Source organism: Diabrotica virgifera, chromosome 3 (assembly GCF_917563875.1).
Source record: "Diabrotica virgifera virgifera chromosome 3, PGI_DIABVI_V3a".
NCBI lineage: Eukaryota > Metazoa > Arthropoda > Insecta > Coleoptera > Chrysomelidae > Diabrotica > Diabrotica virgifera.
Genome location: NC_065445.1, coordinates 113,456,432 through 113,469,190, shown reverse-complemented (window position 1 = coordinate 113,469,190; position 12,759 = coordinate 113,456,432). Strand labels below are relative to the sequence as shown.

General features: G+C 34.1%; 1 protein-coding gene across 2 annotated transcripts in view; it reads right to left on the bottom strand.

The window, feature by feature from the left end:
- LOC114327438 (sarcoplasmic calcium-binding protein 1) overlaps nt 1-12,759 on the bottom strand; it is a 74,820-nt gene that overhangs the window by 52,404 nt on the left and 9,657 nt on the right. The gene's annotated exons all lie outside the window — the stretch shown is intronic.

The following is a 12,759-nucleotide window of genomic DNA, read 5'->3' as shown; positions in this document are numbered from 1 at the left end:
CCATTACAATTGGTGGTATCTAGTGAAAAAGTATTTGTAGGTCATGTTGAAATTAATGTATTAAAACCTGGTATAATTGTAGTTTGTGCTCCAGTTGATTTAAATATACTCAAGTAAAATCCGTTATTCATGAAGCGCTAAAGAAAGCAGCACTTAATGGTTTCATTGTTAAGAAAGCTTTTGTTAAAGAATTGGATAGTGGTTATAATAGCTGAAGACACTAAAAACAACCCATCAAAAGAACCTTCTGACCTCTCGGCGCAAATTACCTACTGTACTCAGCCATCATAGTTAAATCAGAAATGAATACACCCCTGAGCTGGCGACGCCGCTGATCGATGAAAAGTCAGTCGATAAAATAAATTTGTACGGTTAAGTAAATAAATGTTATTACTTGTGTTTTTCGTGTTAGTAGCCCAATAAATGACCGTTTTGGAGTGTAATTTCCAGGGGCAACTCCGAATTGCATGAAAATTTGGATTTAGGTTCTACTTACCCTCCACTTCAAAGTTGAATTTGTGTTGTTGGTTGCTTTTACTTGGGGGGTGAAAAACGCGTGTTTAAAATAAGGCCAGAAATGGATAAATTGACTTATTTTAAGCACCTTTTGTTCTATAAAGTTTTTTACGTAAATCAATACTTTTCGAGTTATTCGCGATTTAAAATGTTGATTTTTTGACAAAAAACCAACGTTTTCAGACCGTTTTTCCCAAAACTCAAAAAGTAAATATTTTATCGAAAAAAATATTTTTAGCAAAAGGGTAGCCTATAAAAAACCAAAAAAAATGGTGTACCAGTAAAGTCTACAAATTGAGTAGAAGCAAAGTTGTAGCTCATGAAAAATACGTTCTTATTCGTCTAATTCCAAATCGAATAATTCAACGCGAAATCACCGAAGAAAGAAGCGTTTTTCGGGAAAACCTTATTAACATTTTTAAAGTATCGAAAAAAAGCTTATTATTTGTTTTTTACAAAAGTTTACAGCATCAAAAATAAACGAGTTACACTAAAAAAAAGTTGGCCCCTTTTTTTTGGTAAAAAAAATCGTGAAAACCTCCCTCTATTTAGCACCCTAAATGAAATTAATCGTTTGGCTTTACCATATATTTTAACTGTATGTGTATTGTTTATATGATCTGTAAGTTTGATTGGTTTGAAGTGCTTATTTTTAAAAACATTTGGTTTTATATTTCATTTTGATTCTCCGCAAGACAAAAATTGGTTAAGATATGGCTGTTCAAAATTTGCATACACTCGTGATTAGTGACCCATTCAAGCTTTCTCAATTATAACCCTTTCAAATTAAACACTTTAAACCGGTGAGACTGACAGATCATATAAAAAATAGATAGGTAAGTAAATTGTTTGTAAAGCGGTAGAGATTAATTTCATTTGGGGAGCTAAACACGGCGAGATTTTCATGATTTTTTATAAAAAAAGAGGGCCAACTTTATTTTGAGCGTAACTCGCTTATTTTTAATGCTAAAACTTTTGTTAACAATTAAAACAAAGCTTTTTATAAACACTTTAAAAAAGTTTAAATGGGTTTTTCAAGAAAAGTGCTTAATTTTTCGGTGATTTCACCTTGAAATATTCGATTTGGAATTAGACGAATAAGAACGTATTTTTCATGAGCTACAACTTTGTTTTTATTTAATTGATAGACTTTACTGATACACAATTTTTTTGGGTTTTTTATAAGCTACACTTTTGCTAAGGATATTTTTTCGATAAAATATTTACTTTTTAAGTTATTTGCGAAAAACCGTCTGAAAACGTAGTTTTCTTGTCGAAAAATCAACATTTTCAATGGCAAATAACTCGAAAAGTATTGACTTGAGTAAAAAACTCTATAGAACAAAAGTTGCTTAAAATCAGTAAATTTATCCATTTCCGGTCTTATCTTGAACGTATGTTTTTTCACCCCCAAGAAGGGATGACTGTCACCCCTTAACTAAAAGCAACAACCAACGGCACAATTTCAACTTTGAAGTGGAGGGTAAGTAGAACCTAAATTCAAATTTTCATGCAATTCGGAGTTGCCCCTGAAAATTACACGGTATCACCGAATTTCCCGTTCATTTACTGGGCTATAGTATTAGAAGACTTTGGTCTTCTAACATGGGCGCTCATATAAAAATTTTCAGGGGGCCAGACGAGAAGATTTTGCACATTACATTTTGTACACTATGGATAACAATATACAGTTTAAAGCACCCGAAAAGCTAGGGGGGTCACGGCCCCCCTGCCCATGGGTATGCGCCTATGTCTTCTAATAAATTAACTCCGAAATTATTCGCAGAAACATAACATCAATTACATAATAAATTTTAAGGATTTTGAGTAGATTTTTCTTTCCACATCTATGATTTGTAATTAGCTAAAATTTTCAAGTTAAAAACTACATGCCTATAATGTTGAATACCATTGCACTACCTAAATGGCACACGGCTAAAACTAAAATATAATTAATATTGATATTAATGTGTATTTACATCCTTTAAATTACTTCAATGGTTTTGCGTAGAATACAGGGGGCATGCAAGAAAATGTATTTGTTTGATATCGTCATAAATCATTTTTGTTCTTACATATTTGATTTAATTTTAAAATAGACGAAGTTAGGGAAGAAGACGAATACAGCTTATCGCCTACACTGTTTAAAATCTATATAAATGAGATCTTGAATAAAAGGCGGAAATCATGTTCTGGCATGGGGATACAGCTAAATGATGAATCAACACTATACACTATACATACTACATTTTGCTGACGATCAGGTGGTGATTGCCCAGGATAAAGATGATCTAACATTTATGACTAGGGAGCGGATTTATATGCGATCAATTTTGATGAAATATGCGCATATATATGCAGTAAAAAATTACGAAATATGCGCAAGATATGCACAAAAATTCAAAAAATGCGCATTTCGAGAAACCACATATTTTTTGTTCTATTCTGTTCTAGGGGGTTCTTTTATAGGGGGTGATTCTAGGTTCTTATTTATTATCTTTCAAATAAAATCATTATTTTTTATATATGCAATTTATTCACATTTTTTACAAAAACTGGTACCAATAGTTACCTATTTAAAATAAAATAACAATGTCATTATATATATTATATATCTTCGATTATAATTTACTACAATGTGTTTTTCCAAATTTTTTACGAGAAAACATTTTCTTTGAGCAGATAAAGCACGAAATCTAAAGCATGAATATTTCAATTTCCGTTAGAAAATCGTAAAACTATGGTTAAAGGTGTAAATTCTCTTAACAATTGACCATTCCAGGTCACGTGACTTTCGACACCGTTGCTGAGGGGCAAAAATTGTGTATTTGGTGTTATTTTTGCTATTTTCTCGCTTTATTATAAAAAATCTGTGGTTTTAACTACAAAAATTTTAAATATTGGATATAGGACACCCTCGCAGGGGATGCAAAAACCCGGTATAATCAGAAAATCAGTTTTCTTGGCCCATATCGTCGTTCTGTTTACAGTGTATTGTGATTATAGTGATTTAAAACATTTCGGTCTTTAAATGCGGCTGGTATTATAAAAAAAACTTTATCTCTTTTACCTTTACTGGAACACTTTCAAACTGAACAAAACGCTGGTATTTTAATCATATTCTTAAATTAAACAATGGTTTTCTACACTTAACCTAGTTTGTTTACAATATTTTGCCCATCAGTCGCTGTCTAATGACGTCACCCTGGAATGGTCTATAGGGGATTTAAAATAATCACCAGAATTATAGGCACCTACTAAATTGGGATGCAAATTGTACTAAATATAATAAAAGTAAATAAAATTCGGATTTCCCGGTAAACCATCCTTCATCATTTTAAGAACTTTGTGTAAAGATCGGGTAATTTCTAAGAAAAAATGAAAAGGCAGTGAATGAGGCGTCTCTCTTCAGGTAGTTCTCGAATTGATAGAACAGCCTGTGCGGGGAAATATTTTGTGTGGAATTAAAAATTTAAATTTTTTTGGACGTAAATGTTTTTAAATAGGCACAAAATATGCATGTTTCTTTAAAAATATGCAAAATTTAGTAAAGTTCTCAAATATGCGAAATATGCACGCAATATGCATTTAGCATAAAATCCGCTCCCTATTTATGACAAACCGGCTGTTTCGAGAATATAGAAAATGGCGCCTATACGTCAATATAGAGAAAACCAAATATATGTATAGTGGAGGACAGAAAAATGAGTTGATATGGTTATTGAGCCAAGCTCTGATTATGTATACCTTGGAACGAGAATCCAACAAAGTGGAAGGACAGAATTCGAAATAGAGGAAAGAATTATGAAAGGAAAGAAAGTAATAGGAGCGTTGAACTCACTACTTTGGTCAAAAACCATATCAAAAGAAAAGAAAACACATCTACATATATAACAGCATCTTTAAAAGCGTGGTACTGCATGGATGTGAAATGGCAACTGAATAAGCGAACAGAATAGAAGCTGCTCGAACTGGAAATGAACTTCTGGCGAAGATCGGCCTGCGTCTCTAGAGTCTTACACATAACGAGTGAATAAGTACGAGATATTATGCATAGGAAAACAAACATAATAGAAGAAATCCAGGAAAAACAACTTTGTTGGTATGGCTATGTACAAAGAATGGAGGAACATCGACTCCCAAAGCTGATACTGGAATGGCAACCTCCGAAAAGAAGAAAACTACCTGGATAAGTGGAATCTGGAGATAATACTGGAGGTAAGTTATCCAGTGCATTCGTATATTGTGGAAACGGTCTATTATCTCATGATTTAATTATTTTCAGAGTTAAAGCTGAGACAGGTCGATTTTTATTTTTAAATTATGATTTTTTGACGTATAATACATAATAGTAACATCGTAATAGGCGTCGATGTAGTCATCGATTTGGGTGTAATAACGTCATCGACAGGCCCGGACTGGGCCGACGGCCCACCGGCCCACGGGCCGGTGCGCCTTTTGACTTGGTTAGTATCTATCCATTAAAAAATTAAACGCTGAAAAAAAAATTTTTTGAACCTTTACACAAAAATGATGCAGCTATCATTCGCCTAAAAAATGTTTTTACTTGCTTCTGATTTCGCCGTTTGGCACCGAAGGCGCACCAGAAACCTACATAATAAAGCCAGTGGGTACAACAAAATACCAGATATCAGATAATCAAATAGCTTAGATACGATACGCGGCGCCCTCGAAGACCATTTTTACTATTCGGGCGCCTTTCGTAGGTTCAATATCCTCTGTTTCTATTGTAATAAATAGTTTAGATGCGACGCGCAGCGCCCTCGAAAACTATGTTTGTGATTCGGGCGCCTTTCGTGGGTATCAATTTCCGCTGTTTCTATTATAAAAATAGCGAGTGGAGCCCTCGAAGACCATTTTTACGATTGGTGCACCTTTCGTGGGTATCAATTTCCACTGTTTATCAAATAACGGATATTTATACCTATGGAAGGCGCCCAAATCGAAAAATGATCTCCGAGGGCGCTGCGCGTCGCATCTAAGCTATTTGATTATCTGATACCTGATACAAAGAGTGTTATATTCCACAATTGGACTAGAATATACAGGTTTGGTTTTCAGTGCTCCAAAACCACATTATACATGCAGGATTGTTGTGTCCCAAACTCCTAAATAATAAAGCCAGTGGGTACAATAAAATACAACTTGTATCAGGTATCAGATAATCAAATAGCTTAGATGCGACGCGCAGCGCCTTCAAAGACTATTTTTATGATTCGGGCGCCTTTCGTGGGTATCAATTTCCGCTGTTTCTATTATAAACAATAGCTTAGATGCAACGAGCGGCGCCCTCGAAGACCATTTTTACGACTGGAGCACCTTTCATGGGTATCAATTTCCGCTGTTTATCAAATAATGGATATTTATACGCGAAAGCACTACGCGTCGCATCTAAGCTATTTGGTTATCTGATACCTGATCTCTCGATCAACTCCTTCAAATCCTCGCATATCGGACCGATCAAGCCAAGAGTACCCACAAAAGCTTCCTGATTTGAAAATCTTTTTAGATCGATTCATCTTTCCGTTTCTTCCTTTTGCTCCTTAGTTCAAAACTCACATACTTATGTAAGCTGAGCGATTGTTCTTCCAAACCAGTCCAGCTTATGGCACTGTTTAGAAGTAATGTTGAAACCTGCGAGAGGTCCAGAAAGGATTCACTATTACTTCTTACGAACGTAGGTCATTTAGCACGGTAAGCCCCATAGCGTGGATCCATTCTGATAGGTATTCCCCTCTCGAAGCGGGACGTTTGGTGAAACATAACAATTGTACGCCAGGCGGTCTACAACTTATGCCTTAACATACCTATTAACATTCTTAACAGAGTGTCTGGTGATTCCAATACCTCCGTTCACTACGTATACCGTCACGTCACATCCCCTATCTTTAACGATTCTCTGTCGAAAGACCAAATGTCATACCTTTCCTTCGTGCGAATGCCTCTGCAACGTCGTGAGCGGCCCTCGCCCTTCCCACATTTATTTAAAGGAACTGCGTATTAGATGGTTCTTATCTTCCTAACTTACTTACCCATACGCTGTCTGATTCCTGGCCCTAGATGTTTTCACCCATCCTTTTCTCATCGCTTGTGGCAGGATGTTGTTTCTTGAGGCCCCGCTTTTCCAGGATCAGTTTTTTACACTCCGGGCACTGTGACCGGATTCTCTAAAAGTGAGGGAAAAAGTCGTCTCACTACTGCACTCTCGTGACTGGTGCCCCCTCCTTATCACATATGTAGTAGGAGTCCTCCCTGTTTTCTCTCTTGTAGTCCGTTTTACTATGCCTGAAATGCAGGCATCTAAAGCACACCTGGACACGCAGTCTCTCCCGTATCTTGCATGAGTTCCAGCCAATAGGTATATGTTCTCTTTCCAGTGCCTTCTTGGCTGCGATACGTGTCAGTCCAACCGTGACGTTTGTGTTCTCTATTTTCCCTTATACAAATGAGTTTGACGTCGTCAGGCTTCCTGCTGCCGGTATACCTCCGAACTTGTCTCAGGATTTCTACCTTGGGACTCCTCCGTCTATATCAAATAGGTACACCTGGACCTGATAGCCCCGGACAACCTCTACTGCGTTTCTCTCCGTCCCGTGCGGGCCACGAAAGTCTTCTTCAGGCGCTCGTTCTGTTCTTTCTCTGTCACTTCGAGGATGAGGTCCCCTCTTATGCCTTCTTTAGTGCTTTTAACGCTAATCCCCTTCTTAAATTAATTACTTAAATTAATTAAATTAAATACTTATCCATATATTTTCCACGAGTAGGGGCGAATTATACTGTCTGGCGAGGCAGTGCGCCCTTGCCAACGCTTAGGCTTGAATTACAAAGGAGTTTCACCAGTTCTCCGAGGGCTTCGTTTGCGACCGTCTGACGTTAGGCCATTCACCACTTAGGCACGGATCGCCTGACACCGTGTGTGGTTGCGGATTTTTTATCGAGGTTTACTCTTATGCTATATGGAATTTAGTAAAAAATTTGAAAAAATTCAAAAGGTGACTTCTATTGAACACAAATCATCATGATTTTTGTTAAATGTTTTTGAATCAATAGATTCTTTTGTAGTAGCAAGTGAAAATTACTCACCAATTCCCTATTCCCAATAAAAATAGTAAATTATTTTATGGATTTAAATTAAAATTAGAAATATTGATTTACTTTACACGCGTTAGGATTTCAAAAAAGTTTGATGTCAAAGCTTAAGAGGGAGGTCTGGCGCCATTGTTTAGATATTAGGTTGGCGCCTTTTTTAGAATTTGGGCTGGCGCCTTTTTTATAATTTGGGTTGGCGCCTTTTTTATGAGCCAGTCCGGCCCTGGTCATCGATGATGTTTTTAAATGGGAATAGGGGTCGTGTGGTAGCTCATTTGAAAGGTGATTCAATTCTCTATTCAGTAATATAAACATTAACATCATTATTTATACAGGGTGGCCAAAAAATAATTTTTGAATTAAAGTAATTGACGCAAAAAGAGAAATATATGTAATTTCTTTAACTCAAAATACATTTCACTGATGCCACATATAATAAAAAAATGTTTATTTCATAAATAATTTAAGCAAAAAGCAATGTTTATTTGTCAAATAAACATTTTTTTCTCTTTTCTGACAGCAGTAAAATGTATTTTGAGTTAAATAAATTACATACATTCTTCTTTTTGCGTCAATTATTTTAATTCAAAAACTATTTTTTGGCCACCCTGTATAAATAATGATGTTAATGTTTATATTATATACCACACCACCCCTATTCCCGTTTAAAAAAATCATCGATGACGTCATTACGCCCAAATAGATGACGTCACTATTATGTAATATACGTCAAAAAATCATAATTTAAAAATAAAAATCGACCTGTCAGAGCTTTAACTCTGAAAATAATAATTAAGTCATGAGATAATAGACCGTTTCCACACTTTACGAATGCACTGTATATAATAGACGAAGTTTTATATTCTTTTGTACTTTTTTAATATTATTTATAAACCAGTGCCAATAAAACACAAGAACACACACACAATATTATTTATCATCGAGACTTTTATGGGTATTGATTTATTAGTACGATCAGATCATTATATTTACCACACATAACACTAACCACTTTTCTGTTTGTGACCATCATCATCATCACGCAGCCTGTAGTGTCCATTGTGGGATATAGGTCTCCCCCAGCAATTTCCAGTTTGCGGATATCATAGGTTTCTAATATAATTAGATATTTATTGATGTTTAGGACAAGTGTCACAGATCGGGCCGTGTGGTCGGAATGAATGCCGGGCAGCGGGTCCAAAAAATTACAGTGTGAAGACTACGAGCATACACAATAAGCAGAGGTAGACCACCTACACAATGGATAGACGACGTCAAAAGAATCCCTAGGAATTGGATACAGGAAGCTCAAGACTGACAGAACTGGAAGAAATTAGGGGAGGACTATGTTCAACTCTGGACGCAGAAGGCTCGATTAGATGATGATTCGGATATTTTTTCCATAATTAGTGTACTATCGGAATGGGACGTTTCATCGCCGCCGGTTCATCGCCGCCGTTTCGATGCCGCCGGTTCATCGCCAGTCCATTTCATCGCCGTCCGTTTCATCGCCGGCCGTTTCATCGCCAGTTAGTCAGTTGATTTTGTATTATTAGTGCAGTCACTGAAGGTTTTCACCTCCGATTTCGTTGAACCTCCATCGATTTTCATGAAAATTGGTGAGTAATTAGAGGATACCTCAAGGAACAAAGGTGACATGATGCCAACTTGCGCTTTTACCCTGCTAGTGGATGCCACCCCTTCTCGGGGGTGAAAATTATTTTATTAAAAATAATACCAAAAATCGATAAAGGTACAAATTATAAGCAAAATTTGTTATATAATGTTATTAAAATAAATCAACACTTTTTGAGTTATTAAAGACCAAAGATTTTATTTTTTCGTAAAAAAATGCATGTTTTAAATCGATTTTTCACGTATAAATCAAAAACTATAAGCTTTTACAAAAAAGTTGTATTACAAGTTATTGAAGGCAATAAAAAATTGAATGCATTCCTCACATAAAGAACTAAACTAACGTTAGATAAAAGTGAATTATTGGCAATTGAATGTGTATTTTTTTCGACGAGTACTCAAATCTAAGTATGCAAGCTTAAATAATGGAAAAACGATGCAATGTATAAAATATTCCTGCTAAACATTTGTCAAAGTACTTCAGAATACCTATCAAATGAGCTTCATAACAAGGTAATAGCGTCAAAATTAAGCAAGTTATAATGAAAAAAAAAGAACCGTTTCGAATTTTTTAGGAAAAAGTGAAAAATAAAACATACGCCATTTCCACAAAAATTAAAATGTATCTTAATCCTTACAAGAACTTCTTTATATTAGCATAAGTAATGTTTTCGATAATTTTGACCGGTTTAGAATGCATATTTTTGAAAACAAGATATAATTTAAAAAATCATAATTTTTAAAATTATTGTAATTCTCATATTCTTTTGATAATACTCTAAAAATTTTAGTTTTTTCTGTGCCAAATGTTTACCTCTTTTACTATTTTTATAGGGTAAAAAATAACCGAGATAGAAACGTTTAAATCTTAAATTTTGCTGTGGGAACCATGCAACCGGGGCCATTTAACCTTTTATTTCTAAAAAAGTAAGGGGTTTAAAAGATTAGGTACAACGTGCTTAAATAGCACTTGGAATTAACTTTTAAACAGTTTTTAGATTAACCTGATATCGTAAACACGAACTGAGTTATTAAAAAAAAACAATACAATTGGAAAAATTTTTAAAAGAAATTTAAAAAAAAATTTGGAGCATAAATTTTAATGCTATCAACATGTTCGGGGGCTCATTTGATAGATATTTTTAAGTACTTTGACAAATGTTTAATAAGTTTATGTTATAAAATGCATCAATGTCCCGTTATTTCAGCTTGAATACTTAGAGTTTTTTACTCGCCGAAAAAAATATACATTCAATTACCTATAACTCACTTTTAGTTAGCATTAAAAGGTTTTTCTAGTAAGAGGTTTGTTTCATTTTTTATTAGCTTCAATTTTAATAATTATAACTTTTTTGTAAAAACTTACACTTTTTAAGTTATTGATGAAAAATTTTTAAAAACGTGCATTTTTCTCAAGAAAAATTAAAATATTTGATCTTTAATAACTTAAAAAGTTTTGATTTATTTTGAAAACTTTATATAACAAATTTTGCTTAAAATTTGTCTCTCCATCGAATTATGGGGTTATTTTTAATAAAATAATTTTCACCCATGAGAAAGGGTGGCATCCACCCCCAGGGTAAAAGCGCAAGTTGGCACCATGTCACCTTTGTTCCTTGAGATATCCTCTAACCACTTACCAATTTTCATGCAAATCGATGTAGGTTCAACGAAATCAGAGGTAATAGCTCATATCCACCTTTAGTGACTCCACTATATGGGAGATGACACGACACGACGTTAAATTCAGTTCAAAACTTATGACAAATAAAAAGATAAAAAATATTATTATATTAATATACTGTTCTATTTCTACTTCCCCTAAATTTGATACTAAATAATATTAAATTTGTAGTGTTAAATTATATTTTATATTATAAAAGTTTAAAAGTATATTAAAAGATTAAGTATGGCAACGGGAATGGTCATATCTCGCATTTCCTAGAATTCCTAATTAATACTAAAAATAAATAATAAATGTAACTGTCGAAAATTGGTAGAAAATTCGAAAATATATCAGTTAGCGATTAACTGACTGGCGATGAACCGACCGGCGATGAATCGGCCGGCGCGGCGATGAACTGGCGGCGATGAAACGTCCTAGACCCGTGTACTATTCATCAAATAAATGGTTGAAAAAGATAATTTAATAATCCTTATACTGCCATGCTAAACCCAAAGGTGGTAACTTCTTATTTTATCTAAAATGAGATTTTTGTATTTCTATATAGGTATAGAACAGAATAAGTACTCAAAATTAATTCACTAAGTCTTTAGAACGGTATAAGTATTTTATTTTAAAATGAAACTTCATTTTTTAGCGGTATTTACACTTTTCAATTAAAATGCTATGCTATATACTATAACTGTAAAATATTTAAAAACTGTTGGGTTTCCTATGGAATTTTCGTAGGAAAATTGAATTTTCTCTTCGAGAAAGAAAATCGCATATGCTGCGACGATTTTCTCTCTTATGCCATTTTACGGATAGATAGGTATTGATTGTATTTTTAAAATTTTTGGCACTGGCGAACCGAAAAAGTCCTAGCAATAACGGCTCAGTAGTAAAAAGGTTTAAGTACCTATTGAAGCATTCCCTAAATCCAAAACAAGCTTGACAGCAGGCGCTAAAGACTATGTTAAGCCATAAATATAAATGTAAATGTAGGCCAAACAATCTTTTGAAAATTTATAATTTTGTATATCAACAAATAGTGCTGTTGCCAGGGGGTACAACGGCCTCCTATATTTAGATGGACTTACCCAAGTTTTTTTATGTATTTTGACCCGTAAAACACTAATTTTTTGGGTAACAGTTGATCAGGATGTCGATAAGATTGTTATAAACAAAGAACTTTCAGAATTACGTAACAGCGATTTTTTGCAAAACAAAACATTTTCTTGTATTTTTTGGGTCATTCAAAAGAAAAAATATTCTTACAAGTTTTTCAAGTTTTACAATGCATAGTTTTCGAGATAAACGCGGTTGAATTTTCAAAAAATCGAAAAATTGCAATTTTTGAACCCAAATAACTTTTGATTAAAAAACAAAATAGCAATTCTGCTTACCACATTTGAAATTTCAAGTCAAATTATACCGGTTTTGATTATTTTCATCGCTAAAAATTAATTTTTTTATTGTTAAACAAAGCTATAAACAAATAGTGTTTGAGCGTTTTGACGAGTAGCCAATGCATGCGTTTTAATGCATACTACGTAGAAATTGCCTGTTTACAGGCGCTTCCACTTGTACCTACTCGTTCGATTTTAAATGAGAGATGCGTTGAAAACATCACTCAACCACTGTGTGTTTATAGCTTTGTTTAACAATAAAAAATTAATTTTTAGCAATGCAAATAATCAAAATCGGTATAATTTGACTTGAACTTTCAAATGTTCAAGCAGAATTGCTATTGTATTTTTTAGTCAAAAGTTATTCGGGTTAAAAATTGTAATTTTTCGATGTTTTGAAAGTTCAACCACGTTTATCTCGAAAAC